This window comes from Bombina bombina, chromosome 4 (assembly GCF_027579735.1).
Source record: "Bombina bombina isolate aBomBom1 chromosome 4, aBomBom1.pri, whole genome shotgun sequence".
Classification (NCBI taxonomy): domain Eukaryota; kingdom Metazoa; phylum Chordata; class Amphibia; order Anura; family Bombinatoridae; genus Bombina; species Bombina bombina.
Genome location: NC_069502.1, coordinates 397,109,320 through 397,127,752, shown reverse-complemented (window position 1 = coordinate 397,127,752; position 18,433 = coordinate 397,109,320). Strand labels below are relative to the sequence as shown.

At 36.5% G+C, this 18,433-nt stretch overlaps 1 pseudogene; it reads left to right on the top strand.

The window, feature by feature from the left end:
* Positions 1-3,626: 3,626 nt before the first annotated feature.
* LOC128658525 (uncharacterized) lies at positions 3,627-3,741 on the top strand (annotated as a pseudogene).
* The last annotated feature ends 14,692 nt before the right edge of the window (positions 3,742-18,433 follow it).

The window sequence follows — 18,433 nt, the reverse complement described above, 5'->3', positions numbered from 1 at the left end:
GAAAAAATTAAATGCTGCTTAATTGGTTACACTCAGGCATACACACACACACACATACAGCACTTAAACACACACACCCACAGACACACACACATACATTCACACACACAAGCATGCCATCATGCATACATATGCACACACATACATATGCATAAAACACGCGCACACATGCACGCACAGAAAAAAGTGATCTATTTAAAATTTCTCAATACGTGGTACAAGGGAGAGAAGAGAACAGACCTCCCCATCACCTTCTGGTGCTATTGTAGTTCCTCAAAAAGCGTTTGTCTTGTAAAAGAGTTTGTATTGTATATCTCATATTGCTAAACTGGTAGGTGAGAAATCGAAGCCAGAAACTTTTCTTTTTTTTCTTTTTTAAATTTATTTATTTGTACACCAATTCAAGAAACATGTGTAACCAATGACATGATACAACACAAAAAAATGCCCCCCCCCAAATAAAACCTGGGGTTACCGTCCTCTCCTACTGCATCCTCCCTTCCCTCTACCTCCCCCCCTGTCTATAGATCCTGGAATTCATTATCTGCTATGGCCAATTCGAGGTACACGGTGTTCCTAAAAAATCTTTTGATTTGAGTTTCTGAATTTATTGAGGTGTCTATTTGCTCCATAATTATCTGATTTTTAAGTTTCAGGTGGAATTCTGTCAAGCTAGGTGCTTTATTAGACTTCCAATATTTCAGAATCAATAGTCTGCCCACAATAATTATGGCATTTAATTGGTAAGCGTTTTTAAAGCAATTTTCTTTTTTGCCATCTATGGAAAAAAAATACGTGGTTACCTTATCCCATTTTTATTAATTTTATTTGCCAAATAGTTGATTTTATACCAAAATTTCTTTATTTTAGGGCAACTCCAGAAACAATGGTATATGTCCGCTTTTGGTGCCTTACTTTTATAACAATGAGCTCCTGACTTATCCCATCTAGGTGCTTTATTAGACTTACAATATTTCAGAATCAATAGTCTGCCCACAATAATTATGGCATTTAATTGGTAAGCATTTTTAAAGCAATTTTCTTTTTTGACATCTATGGAAAAAAATACATGGTTACCTTATCCCATTTTTATTAATTTTATTTGGCAAATAGTTGATTTTATACCAAAATTTCTTTATTTTAGGGCAAATCCAGAAACAATGGTATATGTCCGCTTTTGGTGCCTTACTTTTATAACAATGAGCTCCTGACTTATCCCATCTAGCCTTAATTTTGGGTGTGATGTATATTCTATTTAAAAGTTTAGTGTGAGATTCTCTCCATGAAGAGGAGAGTGTTGTCATATCTGCTAATTTAAAGCTTTTGTGAATGGTATCTGGTGAAACCTGCTATGCCTGTGCTATTTTTTGCACACTTAATTGTCCAAAAAACTCATAATTATTTTATATATCAATAAGATAGGGTATTTACCGGCTCTAAAGGGATTCAGCAGCACTGGGTCTAAGATACGCCATGAATGCTCCTCTATACTATTATAGGCAAATACCTGGACAAAATGTCAGGCCTGCAAAAAAGCAAAAAACTCTATTCGCTATTCCGAATTCCTGTTTTAAGTCTGCAAATGTCCTGCATCTCCCAGACCCTTGTTCTCTAAACTGATATATATATATACAATTAGCCCCTTTGATGCCCAATCTCTGAAAATTTTGGAATTTAGCACAGGAGCAAAAAAATAGGATTACCAGTGATGGTCAAATATTTAGAAAATCTAGGATTAATGTCAATAATTGTAAGTATTTTTTGCCAGGTGACGATCACATTTTGAATAACAGGAAGTTGTCTAATCTTAAGGGGCCACTTATCAGGAGTATAGTAGAGGAGAGCCCTAACGGAGTAGGGCTGTCCTAAAATTTCTTCCACAGATTGGACTGCATAGTAATCTGTTCCAGTTAGTTTGTCTAGTGCTATCTTTGTGATACCCACTAGATTATATATTTCAATATCTGGTAGTGCAAATCCTCTGTCAGTCCTGAATAGTGAAAGTCTTTTGAACGCAATAGCTCTCCATTCCCCCCCCCCCCCCCCACAAAAATTGAAGGCATACCTGTTTAAATATACTTAGGTCCTTTCGCTTTATCATAATTGGGAGATTTTGCAATTAGATATTGAAGCCTTAAAGGACCAGTCAACACAGTAGATTTGCATAATCAACAAATACAAGATAACAAGACAATGCAATAGCACTTAGTCTGAACTTCAAATTAGCAGTAGATTTTTTTTTGACAATTTTAAAAGTTATGTCTTTTTCCACTCCCCCTGTACCATGTGACAGCCATCAGCCAATTACAAATGCATACACGTACCATGTGACAGCCATCAGCCATTCACAAATGCATACACACTTATTCTTGCACATGCTCAATAGGAGCTGGTGACTCAAAAAGTTTAAATATAAAAAGACTGTGCACATTTAGTTAATGGAAGTCAATTGGAAAGTTGTTTAAAATGGCATGCTCTATCTGAATAATGAAAGTTTAATTTTGATTGAGTGTCCCTTTAAAATCTTTCATAAAAGAAGAAATTAGAGATTTGAAAAAAGACATAACGTACTGGGTTCTAGAAAAGATTATCTGGAAGATGGTCAAGATTATCTAAACAATCTGGTTAGTTTTAACACTCAGCAGCAATCTATCCAGGATTCCATGATCAAAAATCAAAGATCTTTATAATAGATGGAGGAGGAATAATCTGAGGATTAGAGGCATACCAGAAAAGATACAGCAAGAACAGGTAAAAGCCTATGAAAAAGATTTATTCCAATATCTGACTCCCAGAGCCCCACCACTTCAAAATGAAGACATTGAAAGGGCTTTGAGACCCCCTACTAAACCACCCGCTCCACCCAGAGATGTCATCTTAAGATTGCTAAAATACACCACAAGAGAGGAGATATGGCAGGCAGCCAGGACCAGACAATCTATCTTCTTTCAGAGTCATAGGGGTAAATTTATCATGGTGTGGACAGACATGATCCGCTATAGCGAATCATGTCCGCCGCACATATACAAGAAATATATAAAAGGAATATATAAAAGGAAACACTGGTACACCAAATACTGTTGTATTTATGTTTGTCTTGTTTTACTTATTTCTATCATTTTTCTAGCAGGTTTTGCATTTATAGATTGTTTTAATACTCATGTTGCATTTGCAGGTTGTTCTATTTTTTCTGCAGGTTTTACAATTACAGGTTGTTATGCTTTTTCTGCTCTCTTCATTGGTTACACTTTTGCAAGGTATTCTCATATCATAATTTTCTCAATATGTTTTGTCTCTGACAGTGTTTATAGAACTCAAATCATACAATACATACTCCATACAAGGCCTGGGTTTAACTACAGAACTCCCATTTATATAGAATGTGTTCTACTCTTACAAACAGACAATGGCTACTGACAAACATAAAAGTTCTCTCCCACAATGTCAAAGGTCTAAACATCCCCCCACAAAGATCTACAGCTATAAGAGATTATAAAAGATTCAAATGTGATGTAAGCTTTCTGCAGGAGACCCATTTTTGGAGGGGTCCGGAGCCTTTTCAGTCTCTGCGTAAATGTGGGCAGGTCTATTTAGCTTCCAATAATACTACTAAACATAATGGAGAGATTGCTTCTCTGCCTTTTGGCTAAGATCAAGTGTAGTATCTGCCCTGCATTGCACATGGGGGTAGTAAGGGCGTCCTGGTTTTCGGTGGTTTTCTGGGTTGACCTGAAATCCCCTAGCAGGGTGGAGAACAGCTTGGTCTTGGTCGGGGGTCGAGGGGGGGCCTGGGTATCAGGCTTGAGGGGGTTGTGAAACCTCTTCTTGCTTGTATCTGGCCTCCCAGAGCATTCGGCAGCGGTCGCCTGTGTGGGTACGCTGGCCTGGCATTTTTTGCAATTTCCACCAAGAACGAATTATTGGAAATTATTTGGAAGATTTATATGGATTGATTAAATTGGCTTTTGAAATTTGGCGAGGATATTGGATTGATTTGGATTTTGATTTGGACGAGTTAGCTATTGTAAATTTGTGGATATGTATATATGTGAATAATTTGGTGATAGGTGATAGGGTAGGAGAAAAAAAAAAAAAAAAAAACATAATGGAGTAGGCATACTTATTAAGAATAACATCCCCGTTTCAGATATCCCACACACACAGAGACAGGGAGGGGAGACTTCTCATTATAACAGGATTACTCTATAATAAGACCATAAATTTAGCCAATATTTATGCTCCAAACAACTACTCCCCACAGTTTTTTCACAACATGGGTAACACAATACTCATGCTAAAGGTAGCTTACTAGTAGCTGGAGATTTCAATCTAGCCCTAGACTCTAATCTCAACTGTTGTAAGGGATCTTCCTCAGCCCCTCAGAAAACATTAAAGTCAGTAAAATCCGCCTTAGACAAAATAGCAGTTCATGATGCCTGGAGACTACACCACCCCTCCACAAGGAATTTTACCTTCTATTCCCATCCTCATCAAACCTTTTCGGGAATCGACTATCTGTTAATAGATGTCACTAGTTTAGCTTTAGTCCAACTCACAGAGATTTATCCTTTAACTGGGTCAGACCATGTAATGATCAGACAAGACAACACTTGGATATTGGATGAAACCTTACTAAAAGACCCACTTACTTGTATCCAGATTGCCAACTCCATAGAAGACTATTTCACACTAAACAGTACCCATGACGTAGGACCGCACCACATTTGGGAAGCACATAAGTGTGTGATTAGAAGGGAAACTATAGCCTTAAAAGCTGCAAAGAATGAACAGAGAGCCCACTTTCTTAAAACATTGTTAGAATATTTAGATAAACTCCAAGAAATACATAAAAATCCCCAAAAAACATTCCCTTCTGGAAAACATACAACATAAAAGGAACCAATTAAACTTATTCTTAGGAACAGAAACTAAACGCAAAGCCCTATTCCTCAAAAAAACTTATTACGAAAGCACTAACAAACAGTTAGTAAACTCCTAGCCAGACTATTAAGACAACAAACTAACAAACGCTACATCATGACAATAAAGGACAACAAAGGTAACACTTGGTCCTCATCTAGGGACATAGCAGACAAATTTGAGTATACTATGAAAAACTCTATAATCTAGAACAAAATCAGACCTCTCCCAACCAACATGATATTTCCAATTACCTCTCACAATTATAATCCTTCACCCCTTCTGCTTTACAAGCCCATATAAGTTATATCAAAACCAAATAAATCTACAGATTAAATTCCTAACCATAGGCCAATTTCTCTTCTGAACTCTGATATTGAGATATTCGCAAACATTTTAGCAAATAGATTGAATTCAGTTCTCCCCTTAACAATACACCAGGATCAGGTTGGCTTAGCTCCAAATAGAGAGGCGAAAGATAACATGGTCCATAACTTACACCTAATTTGGCACACAAAGAAAACTGGACTGCCAGCTGTATGGCTTTCAACCGATGCGGAGAAAGCCTTTGATCGGGTCAGCTGGACATTCTTAAAATTAACATTATGGACATTTGGTCTGGGGAATGCCATGTTACATAGAATATTCACTCTTTATGACTCTCCAAGTGCTCTTATATCTCTTAATGGAATTCTCTCGCACCCTTTTCACATCTCTAATGGTACACGGAAGGGTTGCCCCTTATCCCCATTACTATTTGTCTGCTTACTAGAAGCTTTAGCCACTAAAATAAGAAATAACTAAAACGTATCAGGCATAGTGTAGGTGACAGGGAATCTAAATTATCCCTGTTTGCCGATGATGTCTTGTTTTCACTCACCAGCCCTGACAAATCAATCCCCCCTTATTGGAGGAACTAGATATCTTTAACAGGCTTACAAACTTTTTGATCAACCATTCTAAATCTGAGATTCTTGGAGTATTTCTCACCCCACACGTAGAATGCCAGATCAAAAAAATGTGTCATTAAAATATCTAGGTATTTATCTGGAAGAGGACTTGGACTCAATATTTAAGTTAAACTACATTCTGATTAGGACAGCCTTAGCTCGCGATTTCTCCTCATGGAACTCCAAACACCTATCCTGGTTAGGTAGGATTAACACCATTAAAGTGAATGCCTTTCCTAGATTCCAATACATTTTACAAACCATCCCTATCCCTCTCCCATCCAGATATACTGCACAAGTCCAACCTAGAATTAATAGACTAATTATAATGCACTCTAGGGAGCAAGGTGGTCCCTAACATAGATTCATATAGAGCAGCGGTATTTATGCAACGGATACTAGATTGGAGGATTCATAGGACACAGAAGAGATGGATTAAGTTGGAGGAAAACTTAAATTTGGGGGTAAAGTTATATGCCCTTAGCTAAAAGTATCACCAATCCCATAACTAGAGTGTACACTCGTCAATTGAATATAGCAAATAGACAAAACCTACATCTTTCATCGAGACCATCCCCTTTAACCTCCCTAATTCATAATAACACATTTTTTTTAACTAATTTAGGAATATATATTCTAACTCTAGTGATGCGTCCATGGGCGTAGACATCCATCAATTAACCAATGACGACCGCTTACAATCTCACACTCAACTTCAAGAGAAAGCGTTTACCTGATCCCAAAACTGGTTCAATTATAGAAGAGTGCACCACTACATAACAACATATAAGCATAGCAATAACATGTTACGGTCTCTTACAAATTTAGAGAGATTATTCACATCAAACCAGCCCAGGAAGCATACTTTATCTAAAATACATAACCTCCTAACACAACCTCCACCAGGCAGCCTGCCTACCTATATAGAATCCTGGGAGAAGGAACTGGGAGTTATAATACTCCCACAAACAGCCACGAGTATATTTAGTAACACAAAATCTTCCTCTTTCTCAGCGTCAATAATTGAACTAAATTATAAAATACTTCACATTTGGTACCTCACCCCAAAAAGATTACATAGACTATGTCCTACTACCACTAATAGATGCTGTAGATGCGGTCATACGGGTAGTGGAATGGGGCATGAGTGGTGGTGGTGCAACAGTGTAAATAAATTATGGAGGGAAATCACCAAAGAGATTGAGGAGGCATTTCAAATCCTTATCCCCCTAGATCCTTTAATATTTTTACTTAATAAACATATAAAACTTCCATACAAAGCTCATAAAATCGTATTTAAGTTAATGACAAATAGTATAAAAGCCCTTATAGCCAAGAATTGGAAACTGAATGTCACCCTACCTTGTCTATGTGGAGATGCAAGGTTTCAGATTTAATTGAACTAGAGGAGTATAGTTCTTACAAAAATGATACTAGAGAATTTTTTATTGCATTCCAGGCTATATGGGAATACTTTTTTTTTTATTTTGATATAAAAATGAGAATATTTTGTTATGAGGAAATGTTTACTATGTTTTAATTAAGACTGATGTTTTGAATTATTCAACTGTGACATGTAATCTATACAGTTTCTCAATAAAAAGAATTTGGAATAAAATAGTTAACTTAATGCTGTTCGGAGTCCTAACGCAAATCTTTCCAGCTTATACAGTCCAAAAGTTATGCAAATGTCAGAATTTACACAAATGTGTGCGCCTTATTGCGCCGTTGGCAAATTATCCTTGCAGACCAATTTTATTCAAAGGATTTTAGCAGGCCTCCATGGGCCTAACAGTCAGCCTGATTATAGGTTACAGTCTCTAATGCAGACATAGGGGCTGATTTACTAAAGTGTGGATGGACATGATACAATGTAGCGTATTATGTCCGCAGCACATCGATAAATGCTGACAGCATACGCTGTCGGCATTTATCATTCCACAAGCAGTTCTGGTGAACGGCTTATGCAATAACACTCCCTGCAGATTTGTGGTCAAATTGGTCACTAGCAGGGGGTGTTAATCAGCCCGATCGTATAGAATCGCGTAGATTGAAAACCGCAGCCTCAGAGGCAGCGGACAAGTTATGGAGCAGTGGTCTTTAGACTGCTGCTTCATAACTACTGTTTCTGGGGAGCCTGAAGGCTCGCGCGGAAACAGTGGCATCAAGCTCCATTCGGAGCTTGATAATTCGGTCCCATAGAATCCCCTGTTATTAGGGTATATTAAAATCAGCTAAAGGCTTTCTTTCTGACTATCCACTTTATAGACCCAGCTCAGCATACTTGCAGGAAAAAATACATAAATGTACCTTAATTCAATAAGATGTTGTACTCCTTCGGACAGGCAATTTTCTTTAAGCCTCACTGCAAAAAAAAAAAGTGATGTCTGTAACAACTTCTTCTTTCCCACTTTAGGACCAGGGATTCGCTACTGCGGATGCAGATTCTGTTGTAACAGTCCCCAGACGCTTAGGAGGCAACGACTTCAAGCGTAGGCTCAGGCCTGCTGTTAGTAGATTGCCTTTCATTCATGTTTGCCGAGCATACCATAAGAGTTACGCCATACCAAGGCAGTGATGACTTACTATCGGCTGATTTGTGTCTGTGAACGTTTGCACCTGTACCTGTACGTGGCCTTCCAATTCACCCAATTCCGCCGCTTATGGTGCTTCTTACTGTTAGTTTTGGTTATCAGCCGTCCCTTGAAACTCTGTGCCTGTGTCTGCTCATGCCACGAGATTCGTCCACCGGGTACTTAGGGTCTGCTGTACCGCCCAGGCCAAAATCTAAAAGACTGCTTTCCTGTAGCCTGGGGTTAAAGAGTCACCTCCAGTCGCTGTGTGAGCAGAGCATGTGTGCTTCTAGGTATTCGCAGGCCTTCCCAGGCACCTTCTGACTGCCGTTCTAGCTTTGGTTGTCACAACCCCTGTTGGAGTGCGAGTACTGCTCGTGTTACCTCCCATGTTGCTTGGGACTTGAAAGGCACCACCCTTAGTGTATTGTAGGGTTAAGTGAGGCCAATGCTGGCCAGATAGGCCCGGGTCGAAGGCCTTCGTGCTCCTGTACCGAGATCATAACTGCAGCTGCTCCCAAGATGCCTAGGAAGAGCTGCTTGCAAGCTGCACTAGCCATGAGCATAAGGATCCGGCGGCCGCCAAATGGCTTAACTCTATCCCACTAGAGTATTGACTCGATCCACCCGATCGTGTCACTGCCTCTTCCGGTCCCAGCTCCCTAGCCAGAACCTTTTCTACATCAAAACTATATTATAGTAGGTTACATGTGTGCTTAATGTTAGATACTGTGTGCACAGGATGAGTAATTAAAGGGGCAATAAACACTAAATAAATCATTGCTTGAATGATGTATTCAGAGCAAAGATTAGCCTGAGAATATTTTGCACATGTATTTTTAAAAAATATAGGTAAAAGGTAAAAGTTAATGTCCATAAAGCAGTGGGTACCACCATATTGTAACTTAGGTTACAATGAGGCCAATAAGAAATGATTATAAATGACTTACTAGAGTGTGCAACCAATGACTGTGTGGAATATAGCTGTATCTGCACTTCTATGTTTAACATGAGTTGGAAAGCTTACCATATTCTGAATTAAATTACAGGAAAACAGAATAAAATAAAAAATGAAAGTATACTGCAAAGTTGTTTAACTACATGTAATTAAACAATTTATATTAATATATGGAGGTGTTTAATTTTCTTTTACAGTAAATACTGATTTATTAAAGGAACATTGTACTCTAAATTGTTCTCTGGTCCATATTAAATGTATCAAAGTGCCTTTGTTTGTTTTTTTATAAATGGTTGTCCCTGTTCTGAATAAATCAGCTTTTTTATCTTAGCTGTCACTGTTAGCCAGTGAGAAAATAATGCATATCAGCAGGGCTACCCTATTGGTGGGCAGAGCAGGGTACTCACCTTTATGATATTTAACAGCTGCTGCTACACAAAAAACAGTAGACATTGCTAAATGAGCTGGGGTGCACATATACTGTATGTCTTGCCCAGGGCCAAGCAAATTCTAAGGGTGACCCTGAGTATCAGTTGTACTCAAACATGTCATTCCTGTTAGCTTTTGCTCAACCTTTTTAATGCCAAAATGTTTAGCAGGTTTATAGATAAAAATGTCAGTACAATGTCCCTTTAACATATTTGAGATAATAGAATAGACTAACACATTATAAAATAAAAAGATAATTAATTAACAGATACTTTAGTGAAATCAGTTATTTACACGAAAGCAGTTAAAAAAACCTACACTTAGGATTTAGAAATTTTAAAACTTGACAGAAATGAACAAGTATAAATACTGGTAACATAATATTAAATTTCCTAACCAGTAAGAGGGATTGATTACAAGTGGTGCGCTAATGTTAGCACATGACTCGATAAGCAATATCACAACTGTGGTAACTAGCAGGCATAATACAAATTGAAAGTAAATGGTTTTGCTCGAGTACAAACAACTTTTGCACTCAACATATTAGCATGCCTAAAGACTAGGGATGGGCGAATGTTTCTAAAAATTCAAAATTTAAAAAGAATTTTGATACATTCGTTCGTTCAAATCGAATTTCGAATGTTTAAATAACATTCTAACGTTCTATTTTCGAATTTTCGTTTTTGAAATTTTCAATAAAATTCGAAAATATTCGTTCGAATAATAGAATGTTTAGCTATGTATTCATTTAATTTCGAAATGTAATATTCAAATTTGAATGTGACATTCAAATTCGAATGTCACATTCAAATTCTAAATAATATTTCTAGTCTACAACTGTGTTTAATAAATGTAATATTCAAATTTGAATGTGACATTCGAATGTCACATTCGAATTCTAAATAGTATTTCTAGTCTAATACTGTGTTTTTTAAATGTAATATTCGAATTAGAATGTGAGATTCGAATTCAAATGTCACATTTGAATTCGAAATAGTAATGTATTTCTAGTCTAATACTGTGTTTTTTAAATGTAATATTCAAATGTCACATTCAAATTTGAATGTCACATTCAAATTTGAATGTCACATTCAAATTCGAAATAGTATTCAAATGTCACATTCGAATTCGATTGTGACATTCGAAAACTGTAAATAACATTTGATAATAAAAATTTTAAGAATATTCGTTCTTATCAACATTATGTTATGTTAATCAAATTATATAAAACCATATATACACATGTATATATATATATATATATACACATACACCTTCTAGTCTAATACCTTTAAGCTTGAAAAAAAAATGTTTTTATTTCATTGTAATATGTTATAATGTATTTTACTGTGTTATGAATATAAATATTTTACATTCCAATGTTCTCCACTTGGAAGAAAATGTGGAGAATAGTTATATATATATATATATATATATATATATACACACATACATACAGTGTATCTGTATATAGCATTATCTGTATATATTCATATACTGTAGACATATAGGCCTATATATATATATATATTTTTTAAAAATCATATAAATATATATTTATATATATATATATTTAAAAATAAAAATAATATTTCTTCTATGTGAAAAACATTGGAATGTAAAATATTCATAACTACCTTCGGCTTTAGTGCAGTTAGTCTAATGCGGTGTTGGTATAGCTCACAAGCATTAAGAGTTTATAGTGCACTCCATTGAAGTCTATGGGAGAAGAAGTTTCCGGGGTTGTTATATCCGAAGTCCTGAAGTTATTGCGCATGGGCTTTCGGCTAAGATTTTACTTTTAACTTCTAATATGCGCTAACATTTTACTTTGAGTGCAGTTATCGCACGACCGAAAACATTTGTTAGCGCAACACATGTACACTGGCCCTAAATGAGTACATGGTGGTTTAAAAACATTACTCAGCAATGCTTATTCCAACATGGTGGTTGTAGGATCGATGATACTAATGTATGTACAAATATGAAAATATTTTTCATTTCAGATATGACTTTCATATTTGTTCCATTTTGTGGGAGCACTTGAAGAATGGAATTCAGATCCATTGCTGTTCGCTATTGCTTTCTTACATTAATTAATAAATATTATTTATATGAACAACTCAGGTTTATTGAACATGTCAAACTATTAATAATCAAATAAATAGTTGTTGCTGGCAACAATCTTGGGAACAATAATAGAAAGATGCTTTATGATTCTTTTGGTGTATCATGTATCTTCCATTTAAGAAGCTGTGCCACCATACAAGCATGGCTTGTAATGAATCTCAAGATCTGGATAAGGGATCATGACCCAAACTACACACCTGCTTTTTCTTTAGTTCCTATATAACTTTCCCAGCATATTGTCAGTGTGTTGGACATAGATAGCAGAACAACTTAAAGGAAGCTAACATGCATTTGGCTAGACAACAGTATATTTTCTCACAAAACAATCAAAGTGATTTCACATATGAATTCTCCTTATCATCCTGAGAATTTGTCAGGCAAGATAAATTCTCAAAGGAACAATAAAGAACTAAATAAAATTAAATTAGAGCAGATTAGTATTTTGATGAAGTAAAGCTGGGATCAAGAACTATCAAAGAAAATCAATTGGGAGCTTATGAAAGCTTGTGTAAAGGTTGATCCCAAGAGGTAAAGAGTGCTAAATCCACATGGTGCATTTTTATTAAACGCAAACCTTCCATCATGAGAAAAGGAAAGAAACAGTATATAGTATACTGTACTAAGCATAAAAAAAATAGAAACAGTGCAAAAATTCTACAAACTTATTTGGAAAATGTTAATTCAAATCATTTGTCAAGGTTTTGGTTTAGCATATAAGCCGTTTTATTTTCAATACATACAAAAAACAACTGTGAGTTAGTGCCATACTGCCTGGAATTATATATATACAGCATATGCCTGTATATATATATATATATATATATATATATATATATATACTGTATATATAAGCAATCTGTGTGTGTGTGTGTGTATATGTATATATATAAAAGCAATCTGTGTGTGTGTGTGTATATATATATATATATATATATATATATATACATATACATGTACATATATAACTACACACACACAAACAAAAATATTATGTAAATGTTTCATCAAACATTTAGATCATCCATTTTGGAAGACCTATATCTAAATATAGCTTTCCTTTACTGTAGTTAAAAATAGAACATGACCAGTTTTGTTACTTTTACCACAACCTTTAAAGGACAAACTCATCTGAAAAAGTAGATATGTTCGCAAGTTAGTGGCAAAAGATTTAATTGCACCACACCTATGAATCTGAAACCTTTACCCTTCAGGCCCAAACTGGATTGTGAATGTGGTTAGGTGGAATTACTTCCCCAGCAGATGCAAGTAAATCAAGCCAGAAATCTGATAACTTACGCAATGAGATAGTGTTGTGGTACTGAGTACCGATTTATGTTCACCTGTTAAGGAACTCTTTACATATCAAATTAATCATTTGTGTGCATGAAACAGTGAGAGAACTCTGTTTAGAGCAGGAAACAAAATTATTAAGAGACAAGTATTAAGTTGCTAAGTTGTGCAGATGATGGAAACAGCACTGAAATATATAAAAACATTCCTGAACTAAAGTTTCTAAGACATGCTGGTTCCCTTGACACTATATTGGTCAGAACAGTCAGCCCCTGGAAATTTTTGACCCTCTGGAGGAGAAAGTGTGACAGTTAGGAAACATTCCTCTCTTGTACCCTATTATTTTACACATTTGTTAATTTTTAGGTTGTTACAGCTAATGTAGACAGGGGTGATAGTCTTACTCTTCCTTGCCTTGGCCAAGCGATCCTTTTAAGTGGGAAGGGTGAGAGCTTGGTCTTATTCCTTGGGCAAAAGGTTTTACTGTGGGTGCATGATGCTGGTCAGATAGACCTTCATGAAATCAGGTGATCCCCGGGGTTTGGGTGGTACAATAGAGAAAATGTCCGTGATATGGGGTATTTAGGCCTTCCTTGGTTTCTCTTTTAGAAGCACTGGCCATATCTGTGAAGGGAAAAGCAGGGGAGAAACAGGAGAGAAAAGGAACAGAACTCCAAATCTGTGGAAATAAAATGGTCATATTGCTGTTAAAAAAAAGTGGGGAGTTGTGTACAAATGGGCACATGTTACCTAAATGTTACATCACTTGATAAAGCATACATGTATAAAGGTTATTTGAAAATATCACTTGAACATTTCTTTGTAAAAAAGCAACATATTTTACTTCAAAATGTAGCCTCTAACCACATCCCATAGCAGGGAACTACATCATCATCACTGATAATGCTGATTGTCTATTTTTTTCACCATGCAGACAAATCTAGGAGAAATAGTTTGTTCATGGAGCAGTTACTCTGGTGAGTTGATCTTAATATTTTTATAACAGTAGACAAATGGCCAGGTCATTATTTGTATTTTAATATCAAACTGTTTCTATATCTTAATAGAATATGTCTGCCTAAAATGTGTCTTTGTAGAATACAGCTAATGGGAGGTGGCACATTATTAAGTCTCTCATCACTGCTATAGTGTTATGGAGGCATTTGGCCAGGGTGTATTGTTTGAATTATTTCTAGTCAATCATTTTAGTTTATTATTTAAAATTTTATTGGTGTGGTCTTTCATTCTTAACCTTTTAACGCCGTTACGGCTTTGTATTCCGTCCAAATTTTTATGGGCTTTAATGCCTATGGACAGAATACAACGTCCTAACCGGGTGGCTTTCCTGAAGCCACTTGCGCTTCCTTGATGGGATTGCAGTCTGGAGGGTGTGCCTAGCATCATAGGGACGCCCCCCCCCTGACGCGATCCCATCATTGAAATCTCGTGATCACTTGCACGATCGCGAGATTTCAAATTGTTTACATCGGAACAGTTGTTCCGATGTAGACACTTTAACCCTGGCAGGAAAGGGTTAAGCATCTATGTCATAGGGTGTGGGAGTCTAGATAAAATGAAAAAAATACTTGTATCATATCAGGAAGTCAGAAGGGAGGGAAATCCCATTGATATTGATACTTATAGGCAGAAGCGATCCGCATTTCTATGAGTTGGCACATTTCACTGAAATATACTCAATCAACAAACCCCCTGTAATGAAATATGCAGATTATTATTAAAAGAATCATAAGTGGGTCCATGCCTACAAACTATGCATAAATACATTTGTCAGTTATTAATAAGCAAACACAATTAGCAAGCAGTGGATGGGCATTTTCTATACTGCTTTTGTCTTCTACCAACAGTCATAAAGAGACAAAAAAGTCAAAATTAAACTTTCATCATTAAGATAAAACATGCAACTTTGAGAAATTTCCATTTATTTCTATTATGGCAGACAATTACTAATGAAAGGGGAATAAAACCCCACATCTGTAACAGGGGACTTTACTCTTTCTAAACAGGTCGTTTTATACTCTGTTATAGTGGGATATGGTTTTTAAAAGTGCTTCTCCCCCTCATCAGAAGCTTTGCAGATGTTTAATTAGGGAAAGTGCTCACCATTACCACAATGATCACCTAACAATTAAAGGAGGGTGTGATCCCTCATTTAAGTAAGAGATCTCCTCTTTTCTAAATTAGGGGTTTTATACAGCTCCAGGTAAAGATTCTGTGGTAGCCTCCTCTCCTATCACTACAAATTACCTGGTTTCTTGTAAGAAAGCTGATTATCATGAATAAACTACACTCTAGGGGAAAAATCTACCTCTTATTTGTATTTCTAGCATAAACAGTTTGTATGATTAAGGGGGCAACCCTGAAACGTCACTTTTTCGTTTTATACTGTTTCTAATAAAGTGATTTTTTTAACTTAAGTGCTGTGGACCGACCATTGATTGATTGATACGCTGTTTGGGGAACTTGGCAGCAACCCCAGGTCTACACGGGCACGTCCCACGAGGAGCTGTATTACTTGGAGTATAGCACAAACAGGGAGGGACAGAGGGACTCAGTTAGTACCCCTCTACACATAAAAAAACAGCTGATTTTTTGTCATTATTAGGGGATCACCTGCATCTTACAGGGGAGGTGTCTCTTGTCCCTGTAAGCAGTCTGGAGTAGGGATGGGCGAATGTTTCTAAAAATTCGAAATGTAAAACAAATTTTGAAACATTTGTTTGTTCGAATCGAATTTCAAATGTTTACATAACATTCTAACATTCTATTCGAAATTCGAAAATATTTGTTTGAATAATAGAATGTTTAGCTCTGTATATATTCAATTTCAAAATGTTATATTCGAATTTCGAATGTCACATTCAAATTCAAAATAGTATTTCTAGTCTACAACTGTGTTTAATAAATGTAATACTCGAATTGGAATGCTACATTCGCATTCGAATGTCACATTCGAATTTGAAATAGTATTTCTAGTCTAATACTATGTTTTTTAAATGTAATATTCGAATTCAAATGTCACATTCGAATTTGAATGTCCCATTCAAATTCAAAATAGCAATTCTAGTCTACAACTGTGTTTAATAAATGTAATATTTAAATTTTAATGCTACATTCAAATTCGAATGTCACATTTGAATTCGAAATAGTATTTCTAGTCTAATACTGTGTTTTTAAATGTAATATTCGAATTCGAATGTCACATTTGAATTTAAATGTCCCATTCGAATTAGAAATAGTATTTCTAGTCTACTAACTAACTATGTTTAATAAATATATTATTCGAATTTGAATACAACTCTAACACAGTCTATGTATGGAATCACAGACAAAGGTTTACTTTTAGAGGAACAGTTTGGAGTTGTCCATTCTAGGGTAACAGGCAGGGGCAGAAACAGACGCAGGAGAGGGTCATGTCACAATAGTCAGAATAGACAGGTACATTTTTCTTACAGTGACATATCCTCAGGTGAGGAGAGCTCATGTAGAGAAGATGCACAGCAGTCTAGACCAGGCATTCTTAAGAACACCACCACTTATACAGGTACTCATGACTGCGCAGATTCTAATTTACAATATCCCTATACAAACCAAATACACTACCAGTCCACCAACATGAGTAGTGGAGTGACCAATTTGCAGCCACAGACACAATATCATGAACATCTTGGTAGAAGTAATGTGGGTGTTCAGTACAATTTGCAAAATACCCAGTCTAATTATCAACAGGCTCCATCTAACACTACTTTAGTTCCTTCTCTAGAGGACAGTAGACAAATTGAACAGGTTTTTCCATTGGCTCATTTACAACCCACAGGGGGAGGTCCAACACAAAATTTTCAAAATAGATACCAACTGAGGGGAAACAGGCCCCAACAGAAATACAAACCTACAACGTAATCAATTTATCTAATAGAAACCTCTCCCAAACACAACTTAGAGTTTTAGGCTACGGCCTCAACTTTGTACCCTCAAATAATTTTAATTTGTTACAGACTTTACTGGATGTTAATATATTAACCAGAAACATTACCTTACGGAAACTTTTTTTTTCAGGTACTGAGACATCTTCCTCGGCTCAAGTGTACACCAATAATGATACTTTAAATAGCGGTACGGATTGTACCTTTGAACAAGCTGTTGATGTCACAACACTAGAAAGTATATGTTGGGATAACACCCAAGCCGAGAAAGATAAAGGAATGATTAACAGTTTTTGTGGATTTAAGAATCCCTCCTCTTTTTACCCCATACAAAGCAGGGGAACAGTGATTGAAACCTTTCATCGCAGAGTGGAGAGAGATCTTAAATCTTTACAAATTCAGGCCTCCAGTGAGGTTGGCATGTCCAATCTGTCCTTCCAGGAGAGAAAGGCCCTCAGTGAACTTAAACAATATAGAGATATAGTGATCAAAACATCCGACAAGGGTGGTTCCATAGTGGTAATGGACAGGGATACCTATATACAAGAGGCAAATCACCAATTACAGGACACAAGAAACTACAGAATATTGCCCTCAGATCCGACTAAATTTTTTCAAAAGAAATTGTCACACTTAATTGATGAGGCCTTGGACAAAGGACATATTGATAAAGATACTGCAGATTTTCTGTATGTTTCGAACCCAGTAGTCCCCATTTTCCATCACCTCCCTAAGGTACACAAATCCTTAGAAGAGGTGAAGGGACGTCCAATCGTGAGCGGCATTGGCTCACTCTTGGAACATCTTTCCCAGTGGCTAGATACCTTAATGCGCCCATTGGTGGCTTCTCTTAAAAGCCATCTGAGAGATACCAAGCACATTCTGAATTTGGTTGATGAGGTCATTTGGAACTGCAGGGTCGACTCTTGGCTTACAATAGACGTTGTAGCCCTCTATTCCTCAATACCCTATCAACAGGGTGTTGAGGCTATAGGGTTTTTTCTGAGAGAATTCACTGAATACACGTCTGACTTTCAGGAATGTATCCTAGAGGTCATGCAGTTCCTTTTTTCACATAATTTTTCAGATTTGAAGGGGTTTTTTATCTCCAGGTATACGGGACAGCTATGGGGGCCAAGTTTGCCCCCTCTTACGCCAACCTATTTTTAGGTTGGTGGGAGCTGTCCCGCATATATGGAGATGGTAACCCCTTCCGTCAATATATCTCTTTTTATAAGAGAT